At 51.6% G+C, this 12,020-nt stretch overlaps 2 non-coding genes across 2 annotated transcripts; both read left to right on the top strand.

Annotated features, from left to right (window-relative positions):
* Positions 1–509: 509 nt before the first annotated feature.
* TRNAQ-UUG (transfer RNA glutamine (anticodon UUG)) lies at positions 510–581 on the top strand. The gene has a single exon. It is a non-coding gene; the product is annotated as a tRNA-Gln (tRNA).
* A 9,911-nt stretch (positions 582–10,492) lies between these two features.
* On the top strand, positions 10,493–10,586 carry TRNAI-UAU (transfer RNA isoleucine (anticodon UAU)). The gene is made up of 2 exons: positions 10,493–10,530; positions 10,551–10,586. It is a non-coding gene; the product is annotated as a tRNA-Ile (tRNA).
* The last annotated feature ends 1,434 nt before the right edge of the window (positions 10,587–12,020 follow it).

Genomic DNA, 12,020 nt, shown 5'->3' with positions numbered 1-12,020 from the left:
TGGCAGAACAGGAAAGTATCAGAGGGTTCTATGGCAACTAGGGGGTTGGTGGGAGTTGGTGAGGGAGGAGTTGGTGGCTTTGTTCTGGCAGCCGGGCAAACACCACAACATTAAAGAAACCAACAGTGCCAAGTCCTGCAGTGTTGCCTGTGGGATTTCCACAAGAGCATCCAGGCAGGGGAGCCAGTCAGCGTGTGACTGTATGACCGGATCAAGCGACAGCTGGCTGAGATCCGGGAGATGAGTCTGCAGCTGGCTGATATGAATGGGACCACTGAGTGAAGGGAGGGGCGGCCTCCCCTGACATTTTTGAGGCCTGCAGGGAACAGAGACAAAGCAGGGGGGTGTGCGGACTCAGGGCAGGGCCCGCGGATCTGGTAGAGCACGACTATACTCACTGGAGGAGGAGAGAGAGTCCTGCAAGAGGAAGCCGCTGGTGGGAAGCAATAAGTGCAGCGTGCAAGCCAGCCAGCCGAGAGTCACAGGGGTCCAAAAACAAAAGTCTAGTAGGTGCCATGGTGTAATGGTCAGCACGCAGGACTTTGAATCCTGCACTCTGAGTTTAAATCTCAGTGGGACCTCCTGGAGCTATGTTGGTTTGCTGCAAAGCCTTGGATGCACCAGATTGAGTGTTTTTTCCCTCCTGTTGGGTGACTGATGCCCACTGGAGATAGGTCTTTGGTCCAGCTGGTTCAATGGATTGGCCGCTATAGGTTGGGATCCTAGAACTTAACAGTCTGGCTAGAGATTCCTGCGGTTTGACCTGATGGTTGTTTTTCTCACTGCTTCACCTCATGTCCACAACTTTGGTCCCTGTACCTGCAGCTGCCACCCTCTTCCTCTTGCCCACATGGCATTTAAAGGAAGCAGTGCCAGAGCCAGGCTTAATAGTCAGAGCTAGTCAGGAGGGAGGAAGAGTCCCGGGCTGGAGCCCAGCACACCTTTCCTCCTCTGGGCACCTAGAGCAGAGGCGGCGGATGCAGACAGCTCCAAGGGAAGGCTTAAAAGCCACAGAACAACTGAGGTCAGGACAAGAGGAGGGGAGGACCATGCTTATGTGTGGCCAATAGACAGCCACAAAGACACCCGGCCAGCCTGCTCTCTGCTCCCTGGCATGCCAACCCCCCACTGAAGGCAACCCACAGACCAGCATTCATTCTGCAGCCAGCATCACAAGGTGCTAGGAAAGCAGGGCCAGCCCCCCGGTGGGGCCTCTGACCGTTCCCACTCATGGGGCTCCTTTTGGCAGTGGGGTAGGAACACCCCCCACACAGTATGCTGGGCAGTGGCCTTTTGCCTTGGGCTCTTAAATCCAGACACCAAAAGCTCTTTGGCTGTGCCCCTCCCTTCACTGCATCTCACTCACAGCTGCTGTCCTGGGTCAGCCTGCTCCCTGCCATGCCAAACACCCACTGAAGGCCACCCGCAGACCAACATGTGGGGCAGCTGCTGATGCTCTGTGGCCATTATTGAAAATGGTAGGAAAGCAGGGCCAGCCCCCGCTGGTGGGGCCTCTGACCGTTCCCACTCAAGGTGCTGACTTTGCCAGTGGGGCAGGAGAGGCTTTTCCCCAGCTGGTGAGAAGCAGAGAAACACCCAGGCTCCAAAGGGGCTATTTAGCAAGTCCCCTCAAGCACAGGGACAAGCGCACATTTGGAAGAGGGAAACTGCTCTACCGCTGGCCTGGGCAGCCGCCCATTTTCTTTGGCAAGTCAGGAATGCCAAAGGCTAGACTGGAAGTACCTGGGGCTCATGCCCCAGCATTTGCGACGCCCAAACCACAACTCCTTCCCGGGGCTCTAGCTGAAGCCAGAGCATTGGCCTGAGCAGCCAAGAAGAGGTTTCACCAATGTCCAGAGAAGGCAGTACAAGCTGGTCCCATGGTGTAATGGTCAGCACTCAGGACTCTGAATCGTGCAATCTGAGTTCAAATCTCAATGGGACCTTGTGTTGGCTTGTGGTAAATCCCTGGAGTTGAAAGTGCTCAACTTTCCTGTTTCCAAGTGTGCAAGAGGGAATCCTTCCTCTCCCGCTGGGTGACTCACACCCACTGGAGCCAGGCATTTGGTTGGGATGGCTGCAATGGGTTAGTGTTCTAGACCTGGCTGCTGATGCCTGTGGTTTGACCTGATGGCTGGGATTCTTGCTGCTTCATATCATGCCCACAAGTTTGGTCGTTGTGCTTTTTACCACACTTTTCCTCTTGCCCACATGGCGCTTGAAGAAGGAGTGCCAGGGCCAGGCTTCATAGTCAGAGCTAGGCAGGAGGGAGAAAGAGTCCCAGGCCGGAGCCCAGCACACTCAGGGAGGGAATCTGGCCCAAGACTCAAAAACTGATTACAAATTCTTTTAACACTAAAGTGGGACAATACAGTGATTGGAACCTGTTGGTCTGTGGTTAACAGGAGGAGACTGATCCAGGTGTCTGGCAGGGGATTGAACTGAATAGCAGGAGCTGGTTCATGGGAACCCAACGTGCTGCTGCACCAGCCTGAGAAACTCATACTGAACCTGATCATCAGCAATGTCAGTCTAATGATTGTCTCAGAGAATAACCTGCACTAACGTCTATTTCACAGACAGCTCAGTAAGTGTGCGGTGAGCAGGGGGCTGGGACCCAGCAAATCCTGAGCCAACCAAACCGTCTAGCAGGTTCCTTGGAGTTTCTATTTCAAATTCCCAAGAAGTTCACAGCTAACGTGCTGGGATGAGGGCCCAGGACACAGCTGTACATGACCAAACAGTGGAGAATTCTCTAGTGACTCCTGGTGATCAGACTGACATTGCAGGAGATGGGCCATTGGTGCCAGGTGAGGGATAAATGACTGCACAGTTATTTGTGGGATAGAGTCAAATAGTGATGCCGAGCACATGTTCAGCTCAATGTATTTGTGTTGGGTTTATGAGCAAATGTGCATCATCCATTAGAAATGTTTTATTTTCCATTGGAAATTTGAGTTTGCTTCACATGACACTGACCCAGGGGAGTATACAGTGCAGGGGATATCACCATGGAGCTACTTTTTCCTGTCTCTCACTGCTCCAATTTTCCTCCCTGAGCCCTGAGTAGAGGCCAGGTCAGTCTCTGCCAGAAGATCCTATTATTAACCTATTTACGTTGTGCAGGAAAAGAAATTTGTAAAATCCTGTGGGATCCAGGCAAAGAATTGAGAATATCTCAGGAAGGGACCAAAGCTGTGGGTTTCACTCCCAGAGCCAGAGCTAAACTTCCCCAACGTTCAGAGTGCTGGGTGGGGTTATTATTCCAAGTTGGGCCACAAAAGTGGTGGGCTTAGGGGCACACGTTGATTTTTGTTCAAGTCTTTTATTTTACACTTTTAACCACTGGGCCTGCTTTTTTTAGCAGGTACATTTCTAAAAGGGAAAGTTAAAGAAGTGATTACCAGTCTTTAGTTTGTTCCTTATAGATGTAGCCTGCAATGTAAAGAAGTACCTTTTTCATCCCATGATGTGTTTTGCTTTGGGTTTTACTTCTGTAAGAGAAGCGAATCCGGACAGTATAAGGTATAGAAATAATACAGAACTAAATGTGCAACAGCGCCCATCCTCCGATGTCTTTCAATAGAAGCTTCTCCTTACTGGTCTACACTGGGGGGGGGGGAATCGATCTAAGATACGCAACTTCAGCTACGTGAATAGCGTAGCTGAAGTCAAAGTATCTTAGATTGACTTACCTGGGGTCCACACGGCGTGGGATTGACATTCGCGGTGCCCCCGTCGACTCCGCTACCGCCGCTCGCTCCGGTGGAGTTCTGGAGTCGACGGGGAGCGCGTTCGGGGATCGATATATCGCGTCTTAACGAGACGTGATATATCGATCCCCGATAAATCGATCGCTAACTGCTGATACAGTGGGTAGTGAAGACGTAGGGAGTGAGACCAACGGACGTCTGACACGTTAGTCCGAAACTATTGGCTAAGAATATCGGGCAGACTGTATGAAAGGGGATGAGTCATTTAAATGGGGCTGTGGATTAAAGATGGAAGCACCTAGCAGGCTCTGGCCAACACCAGCCGTCAAGCTGCTCATGAAGAGGCGTTATGAAGGCGACGTTGTGGGACCTGTAAAAAATGGGACATTTCCCAGACTCATGGATAAAGTACTTGTGCCCCACACAGCGTCTGCCACCGCACACTTAGGCCATGTCCACACTTACAAGCTTACAGCGGCACAGCTGTACCGATACAGCCGAGGTGCTGTAAACGCGCTCGTGTAGCCGGGTTACACCGAGGGGAGAGAGCTCTGTCATTGACAGAATAAAACCAGCTCGAAGGGTGGTGGTAGCCATGTCGGCAGGAGACATGAGTCACAAAACCACGTATGCCGGCAAAACAAATGTCACTCGGGGCGGGGTGTATGTGTGTGTGTGTGTTTTCACAGCCCTGAGAAACAAAAGTTTTGCCAACATAGGTGCTAGTGTAGACATGGCCTCAGAGGATGCAATGGTCTAGTCCACCACCTGGGCGGAGCACCCCCCCCCATTTACAGGGTTTGCTAGCAAGCCCTTCTCTCAAGCTCAGAGTTTTACAATCCTTAGAGCACCTTCCACTTATAAAGTGTCTCTGACAGAGGCTGTTCCCTTTAACACTGTGACACACTCTGATCCCTGGCTTAGACCTTCTTATTGAGAAACAGTCCACAATGTCATGCTCCCTCTGTGTTGTTTCTAGTGTAGGAGAGAGAGTGTGATTCAGTGTATTTCCCATCTCTCTTGAGCCCAGGTCACTCTGAATCACTCACACTGCTAAATGGAGCGAGCCGGTGGGATGGGAGAGGTGAGATTTCCCTCCGTGGTGAGAGGGGCAGAGGGCTGGATGACCAGTGGGACATGAGCAATGCCAGCGTGGTGAGCAGCTCCAGTGTGGAGTCATGGGGGAGAGTTGAGATTTCCCTCCGTGGTGCGTGGGGCAGAGGGCTGGATGACCAGTGGGACATGAGCGATGCCAGCGTGGTGAGCAGCTCCAGTGTGGAGTCACGGGGGAGAGTTGAGATTTCCCTCCGTGGTGCGTGGGGCAGAGGGCTGGATGACCAGTGGGACATGAGCGATGCCAGCGTGGTGAGCAGCTCCAGTGTGGAGTCGTGGGGGAGAGTTGAGATTTCCCTCCGTGGTGAGTGGGGCAGAGGGCTGGATGACCAGTGGGACGTGAGCGATGCCAGCGTGGTGAGCAGCTCCAATGCAGAGTCGCTGAGAAGAGCCCAGTGTGCAGGAAATGAGACTCGTCTGACTCGCTGTGACAACTCCACGGCTGAGACAGGCCAGGCAGGAATTGCTGAGGACGTCGGTGTCGTTTGTTCAGGTGATTCATTTCCAAATCTCACAAACATTCTCTGTTCAGTAGGAAAATACACATTAAAAGCCGGGCTCTATCCCTGCAGGGAGCAGGCGGATCAGACTGGTGAATGGGGCAGGTCGCTGCGCCGGGAGAGTGGAGATTTGTTACAGTGGCAGCTGGGGGACAGTCTGTGACAATTTCGGGGACCTGCCAGACTCCAACATCATTTGCAAACTACTGGGATGTGGACATGCCAGCAATGCAACTGTCTCTGCTCGTCATGGGCAAGGAAATGGGCAGATCTTGCTGGACGACGTGAACTGCTCTGGGAATAAATCCGATCTCTGGGAGTGTCCTTCCAGGGGCTAGGGCCAGCACAAATGCAGAGACAAAGAGGACGCGGGAGTTCTCTGCTGACGTCGGTTCTGGGAATGCTCTTGTGAGCCGGGTTTCCAGGGGATTTAACGGAGGGGGCAGATGTTTATGGAGATTGCTGAGAATGATCCTCTACCTGACTGTCTCTGCCTCCCTTTCCCTTGTGTAACTACCTACCAGCGTCACCATTAGAAAGTCCTCAGTCCCACCCAGAGATATTGGAGATAGTGCAAGATTTCCCTGATGTACGAATGCTGCATCGCAGGTGTCTGAAGGAGACTGTATCCCGGACACCAGTGACAGAAAAGGATTTAGGGTCCTAGTGAAGAAATAACTGAACATGAGCTCCCAGTGCCGGGTGTGGCAAAACGGGCTAATGCGAACCTTGGCTGTACAAATGGGAGCAGTGAGTAGGAGCAGGGACTACATTGTACTGTTGTGTATGGCACTGGTGAGACACAGACTGGAATCCTGTGTCCAGTTCTGATGGCCACAGAAATTGGAAAGGGAGCAGAGCTGAGCCACAAAAGTGATCTGGTGGCTAGAATAAAAGCCTTCCGGTGAGAGATTTCAGCATGGATCTAATAACCCCTCCATTCGATTTTGTACCCGGATTTGGGGAAAAGCCAGATGGTGAAGTCGTATCATATGATGCTGCTCTTTACATTCCACTAGTATCTCTGGAGGGTGTTAAACAGCAGCAACTAAAGTTAGAGATTTTAAAATCAACAGGTCCAGATCACTTGAATCCAAGTTTTGAAAAGAGCTGGCAGAGAAGCTCACTGGGCTGTAAATGTTGATTTCTCAATAAGCCTTGGAACACTGAGGAAGTTCCGGAAGACTGGAAGAAAACTAACGTTGTGCCAGTATTTGAAAAGGGTAAATAGAAGGTTCAAGGTAATTATAGGCCGGTCAGTCTCACATCAATCCCTGGGTGAGATAGTGGAGCAGCTAAGGAACTCCATTAATAAAAAATTAAAGGAGGGTAATATAATTAATGCCAGTCACCACTGAGAATAAAATTAGAATAATCAAAAATTATTTATGGAAAATAGATCCTGTCCAGTGTGGCTGATAAAGGTATTAGTGCTGATGTAAGACTTAGATTTTTGTAAGATGTTTGATGTGGTACTGCACAAAATTTGGTGAAAAAACTAGAGCGATACAAAATGAACATGGCACACATTAACTGGATTCAAAGCTGGCTAAGTGATGAGTTTCCAAATAGAATTGTAAACAGGGGATCGGCACCAAGCGGTGTGTTTCTAGAGGTGTTTATCAAAATATAAACTAACTTACAGACCAGGAGTATTCCTAATGGCACAGGTGTGCCTGCTTCTCCTTGCACATTTTTTCCAGCTGGGGACATATGTTAGAAAGACTCAACCTGATCTCATCTTCAATTATCAGCCTTTCAGCCAGCACAGGGAGCAGGCAGGGAGTACCTAGGGGCCGTGTGCAGGCAGGGTGGAGGGTGGTTAGAGGCTACTCCAGAGATATACCGAAGAAGCCTCGTGCTGCCCACAGTCCTTGCACCCAGGGCGCCCTGTGGGACGATGAGCCTCTGGGACACCAAACGGATCCATGTCCAGGGATTTGACAGGCTACTTCCATGAACACAAATCAGCAAACCCTGCAATGGCCCCAGCTCCACAGGACGCGGCGGGCGAGCGCTGGCAGGGGAAGGCAGGGCACACAGGGTTGGCTTGGGGCGCTCTTCAGTTTCCCAGCATGACCAGCGGGGAGATGGCAGGCAGCTGGCAAAGCGGAGCCCAGAGGCAGCTGTTAGGATATGGCTATTCAGGCCTGTTTGTAAAGGCCTAGACTTTAAGAATGTAGGTAGATGTTTATCATTTAGCTAGTTATCGAGGTATAAAAGAAAGAATCACAATCACTGTTTGCCTGTGTAAGGGCCTTCTCTTACTGTGACAATCTGAGGTCAATCAGGAAGTGGGGGGGAAATTGGAACCATGTTTTTCTAATGGGGGGGAAATGGGAACAGGGACACAGGCAAGGCTCTGTGGTGTCAGAGCTGGGAAGGGGGACACTGAGGAAGGAAATGGGAATCATTGCTTGCTGGAAGTTCCACCCAATAAACATCGAATTGTTTGAACCTTCGGACTTCGGGTATTGTTGCTCTCTGTTCAAGCGAGAAGGCCCAGGGAATGGGAGGGTGAAGGGATAAGCCCTCGAACACTAACTAACATGTAACACACATTTGAACCTCTTCTTTCCACACCATTGCTCATTCTCAGGGTCTGCTTTGTCTCCAGACAGATCCATTCCCTTTCAGGACGGCTTTCCTCTTTCTGTCTGTTTCACTCACTGAGGTGTCGGAGTAAACACTCCCCTTCACTCTATTCTCAGACAAACACGAGTATTAACTGTTTGCTACGATGGTTCTAGAAAACATTTGTCAAGTGGAAGATGCCATTTCTGGGGGATTGTTTCCAAGATGCAGTACTTTGTGTTCCAACATATCCCAGCTTCCTTGGTGAAAATAAGACTAAGGTTTCCTTGCAATATACACATTCCTCACATTAACTTGGAAGCCAAATACTCCCTTTATGCACCTTACAGAAATGTCTGTATCCCCTGGCAGCGAGGCAACTGGGCAGGTCGCTGACAGAGCTGAGCACCACCTATTTGGCAGCCATCTTTAAGGAAGAACCCCACCCTAGAGTCAGCCCTCCCTCCGTCAGCACCTCCACGTCTGTGGCTCTGAGTGGCACTAGGGTGATTAGGAGGCGGATCCGGGGCTGGAAGGGGGTAAGGTCAGCCTGTAAGGAGTAACCAAGTGGGGCAGACCCAGGGGGAGGCTGTGGGCTGTTGGTCGGTCGTTGGGATCCGAGCTCTAGATCAAAGCTGCACAGCGACCTGACACCCAGGGTTATAGGGCCGACATAGTGACCCCCTTACTGGCCTTGGTGAACCCCAAACCCTTGTTACTAAGGGCATTGAGGAATCTCTGTCCCTTAATATCTTCTGGGAGCTCCCCAGCAGGCTGCGGGCGTCAGCCGCCTCCTGCCTCACAGGTTAGACTCTTGGAGCTGTGCCAGCCGCCCCCTCGCTTGAGGGCCCAGTGTAAGAAGAAGGAGGCCCGGTGCTGGCAGAAGAGGGTTTTGATTAATCGACCTCTGTGTTATGGGCCCAGCACGCTGCCCCTGTGTCACTCTGCTGGTTCTTCACCGACAGCATCCACCCCCCAGCCTCCAGCCTCCACACTAGCGCCTTGGCAGGCAGGTGCGCAGGCTGCTAGGCAGCAGCCTTGGTAACAGCAGACTTGTATCTGTGTATCTCTGTGGTGCAATGGGGCAGCGAATTTGGCTGCTCACTGAAAGAATGGTGGTTTGAGCCCCTGCAGGGACAAGGATAACCCTGTGTTACTGCTTTGCTCCTCAAGACTTGCTGGGAGCCTGAAAAGCCCTGTTTTCCACCTCAAAAGTGTCCTTCTTGGCCTCAGTGGTTTCAGCTGGTGGCCCAAAGAGTGAGCTGGATGCAACTCAGAAACCCATCTCCCACCAGCCATGCCGGAGGCTCAGGCTTAATCCTCAAGGCCGAGTGTGAAACCTTGAGCCAGGCACGTTTCGCTCCCTTCCCGCCGCCACTGAAGGGTTAAGGGAGAAACAGATGAGACACACCGGATCAAAGATTCCTCGCTCCCACTTCCCTGTAGGCCGTGCAAAGCTCCTGGCCTGCCTCATGCCTCGTGAGGGAAGCGCGGCCATGCTGCCCAAGCCTGAGTCACGTCCGCAGCCTGGCCTGCCCCGGCTGACGGAGCGCAGAGCCACGCGAGTCAATGGCAGGTTGAGTTGGGGCCACGTAACCAACCCGGCTGGGGTGGCTGGGAGGGACGCTGTGGGTGCGATGGGGCTGGGGCACTAGCCTGCGGGGGGGGGGGGGGCTCTGGGCTCCAGCAGGGTTTGTGGAAGCGGCAGGGCCTTGGATGAAAGGGGCGGGGCAGGGGTTAGTCTCCCCCAGCTGGTGGTTCGCGCCCCTTCACTGCACCTCACTCACAGCTGCTGTCCTGGGTCAATGAAAACCCAGAGTTCACCTCTCACCTCCTGGGGAGAAAGCTCCTTTCTCCCTCCACTGTCCGGCCACATTGCCGGTCACCTGCCATTCCACCCTGTCACCGCTCTGCTGGCCACCCTCTCTCCTCCGGGATGTCTTGTGGTCCCACCAGGAGTGGCGCAGGCTCCTTAAAAGTAGCGACCACCAGAGCCCGAACAGTGGCCCCATCCCTTCCACTCAAAGCCACGCCCCTGCACCACCCCTTCTCCCCAAGGCCCCGCTCCTACGCTGCCTCTTCCCCCCAAGACCCCGCCTCCCGCTCACTGCTCTCCGCCCCCCTCCCACCCTCACTCGCCCTTACGGTCATTACAAAGTGGTAAGGCAGAGCCCTCCCATTTTTAAAAGTCATGGGGTGTTGTTCCCCCCTGTTCAAGCACCCCTGGGTCCCTGCACTTCACACAGCTCTCACTGATTTCAGCTGTTAGTGAGGGAGCCTCACTGCTAGCACAGACTGGGCAGTTTCTTGCATGAGAGACACTGTCCCAAAGCAGGACTAATACTTAGAGCTGGTTATCAGTGATTTCCAATCTGTTGGTCTGCAGGAAGACTCTACATTGAGTCTTAATCAGCTCTCTTATTCCACAGAGATGAACAAAAGGGTGAAATGGTGCCTGGAAGCCTTAAGAAGAATCCACCCCACCAAGTACCAACATTTGTCGCTACCTGCTCTCAATTCCACTAAGAATGTTTTGGGGTCACTCCTTGCTTTTATCAACCTAGGGGCCTGGGAAAAAAGTAGTTAACAGCTGCTCCAGTGGCGCAATTGGTTAGCGCACAGTACTTATAAGGCAGTGCTGAGAGGAGCTATGCTGAGGTTGTGAGTTCAAGCCTCACCTGGAGCACTGGTTTTCATTAACCAAATGGCATCACCCACTTGTTTTGCAGTGTAGAATATAGAATTCCAGCCCAGGGGACACTGAGACAGGGGAGGAGTCAAAAATGCCCCCTTCACTTATTACCTCTTCTCCAGAGAGCAGGTGAGAATCTACAATCCTTTCTCCTCCCAGGATCCCTCAAGCAGAGCCTAGAGTCCTGCCCATCCTTTGATCCCTGAGCCTGGGGTGGGAGAGGAGCAAGGCAGCCATTGTTAGAGGCTTTCCCTTGCCCCGCCACTTCCCTGATTCTTGTCACGCAGACAGCAAGCAGCAAAAGACCACAAGTCTGAAGTGCAGACAATGTGATGTTTACCGGGGTTAGTTTCCAAGCAAGCAGATTTCAAAACCCTTCACAGCAGTCGGGCTTATCGCTATACGCCGATAGAGTCTGTTCCCCAGGGTTCCCTTCCCAGTTCTGATGCCGCAGGGCCTTGCCTGTGTCCCTATTCCCTCTTCCCATTCCCCCATTTAACAAACATGATTCCAATTTCTCCTTCCACTTCCTGTTTGACCCCAGTTTATACAGTAATATTCTCAGCTATACCTTAACCAATCATTTTCCTGAAATTTAACTAACCAATTCTAACATATTGTAACATAATTATCTAACCAATTATATCCCACTACCCTAATTAACTTACACCTAGCAAAATTAATTAAACAGCGAACAGAAACAACTAGAGAACCAGACAGATTGATAATAGAAAAGTGGGGGCCATAAGATAAAACCTACAGAAATGAGGGTTTCACAACCATTGAGATGCTCTCTTAAGATCTGTTTCTTTATCTGGTGGTGATGGGCACTATTGGGACAGGATCGTCTTCCTAACAGCCCAATAGCACCTTATTTCAGTGTGACTGGTTTGGGATGTGAGGATGTTACTGTTCACTTCCCAGCTTATGGCTGCCCCTGCTGCTTAGCCAAAGGTGTTAGCATAAGAACAAGGCCTCAGACTCTCCTAGTGAGACAAGGCCCAGACACAGGCAGACTGTGATTTTGATTCTTTGTTTTATACCCCTGTCACTAGCTAAGTGATAAAAATACACCTAAGATCTTCAAGTCTAGGCCTGTACAGGCAGCCTGAATATCTCTATTCTAAGAGCCCTCAGTACCTGGGGCAGGATGATCCATGTAGCTCAGTGAGTGGGTGGTGGGCTGAGCTTCCCCCCGGCTGGAGCTTTTCAGGGATGAGATTTTGATGAATTGCAACAAGAAGAAAATCTCTCCTGTTCCTGTTTGTCACCTTTTCCCCTTCTTGTGCCCCCCTCAGCCTCTGTTCTCCCTGATAGGGGAGATGCAGAGCCAAGCCCCAGTCTTCCTGAGTCATAGAGTCTGTATCCACCTCGGAAATATTGCCACTGGAGAGTATGGCTCCCACTTCTTCCGTAGAGGGACTGCAA

Source organism: Emys orbicularis, chromosome 15 (assembly GCF_028017835.1).
Source record: "Emys orbicularis isolate rEmyOrb1 chromosome 15, rEmyOrb1.hap1, whole genome shotgun sequence".
In the NCBI taxonomy this organism is placed as follows: Eukaryota; Metazoa; Chordata; order Testudines; family Emydidae; genus Emys; species Emys orbicularis.
The sequence above is the reverse complement of the archived record's forward strand: the minus strand, read 5'-3'. Positions and strand labels throughout refer to the sequence as shown.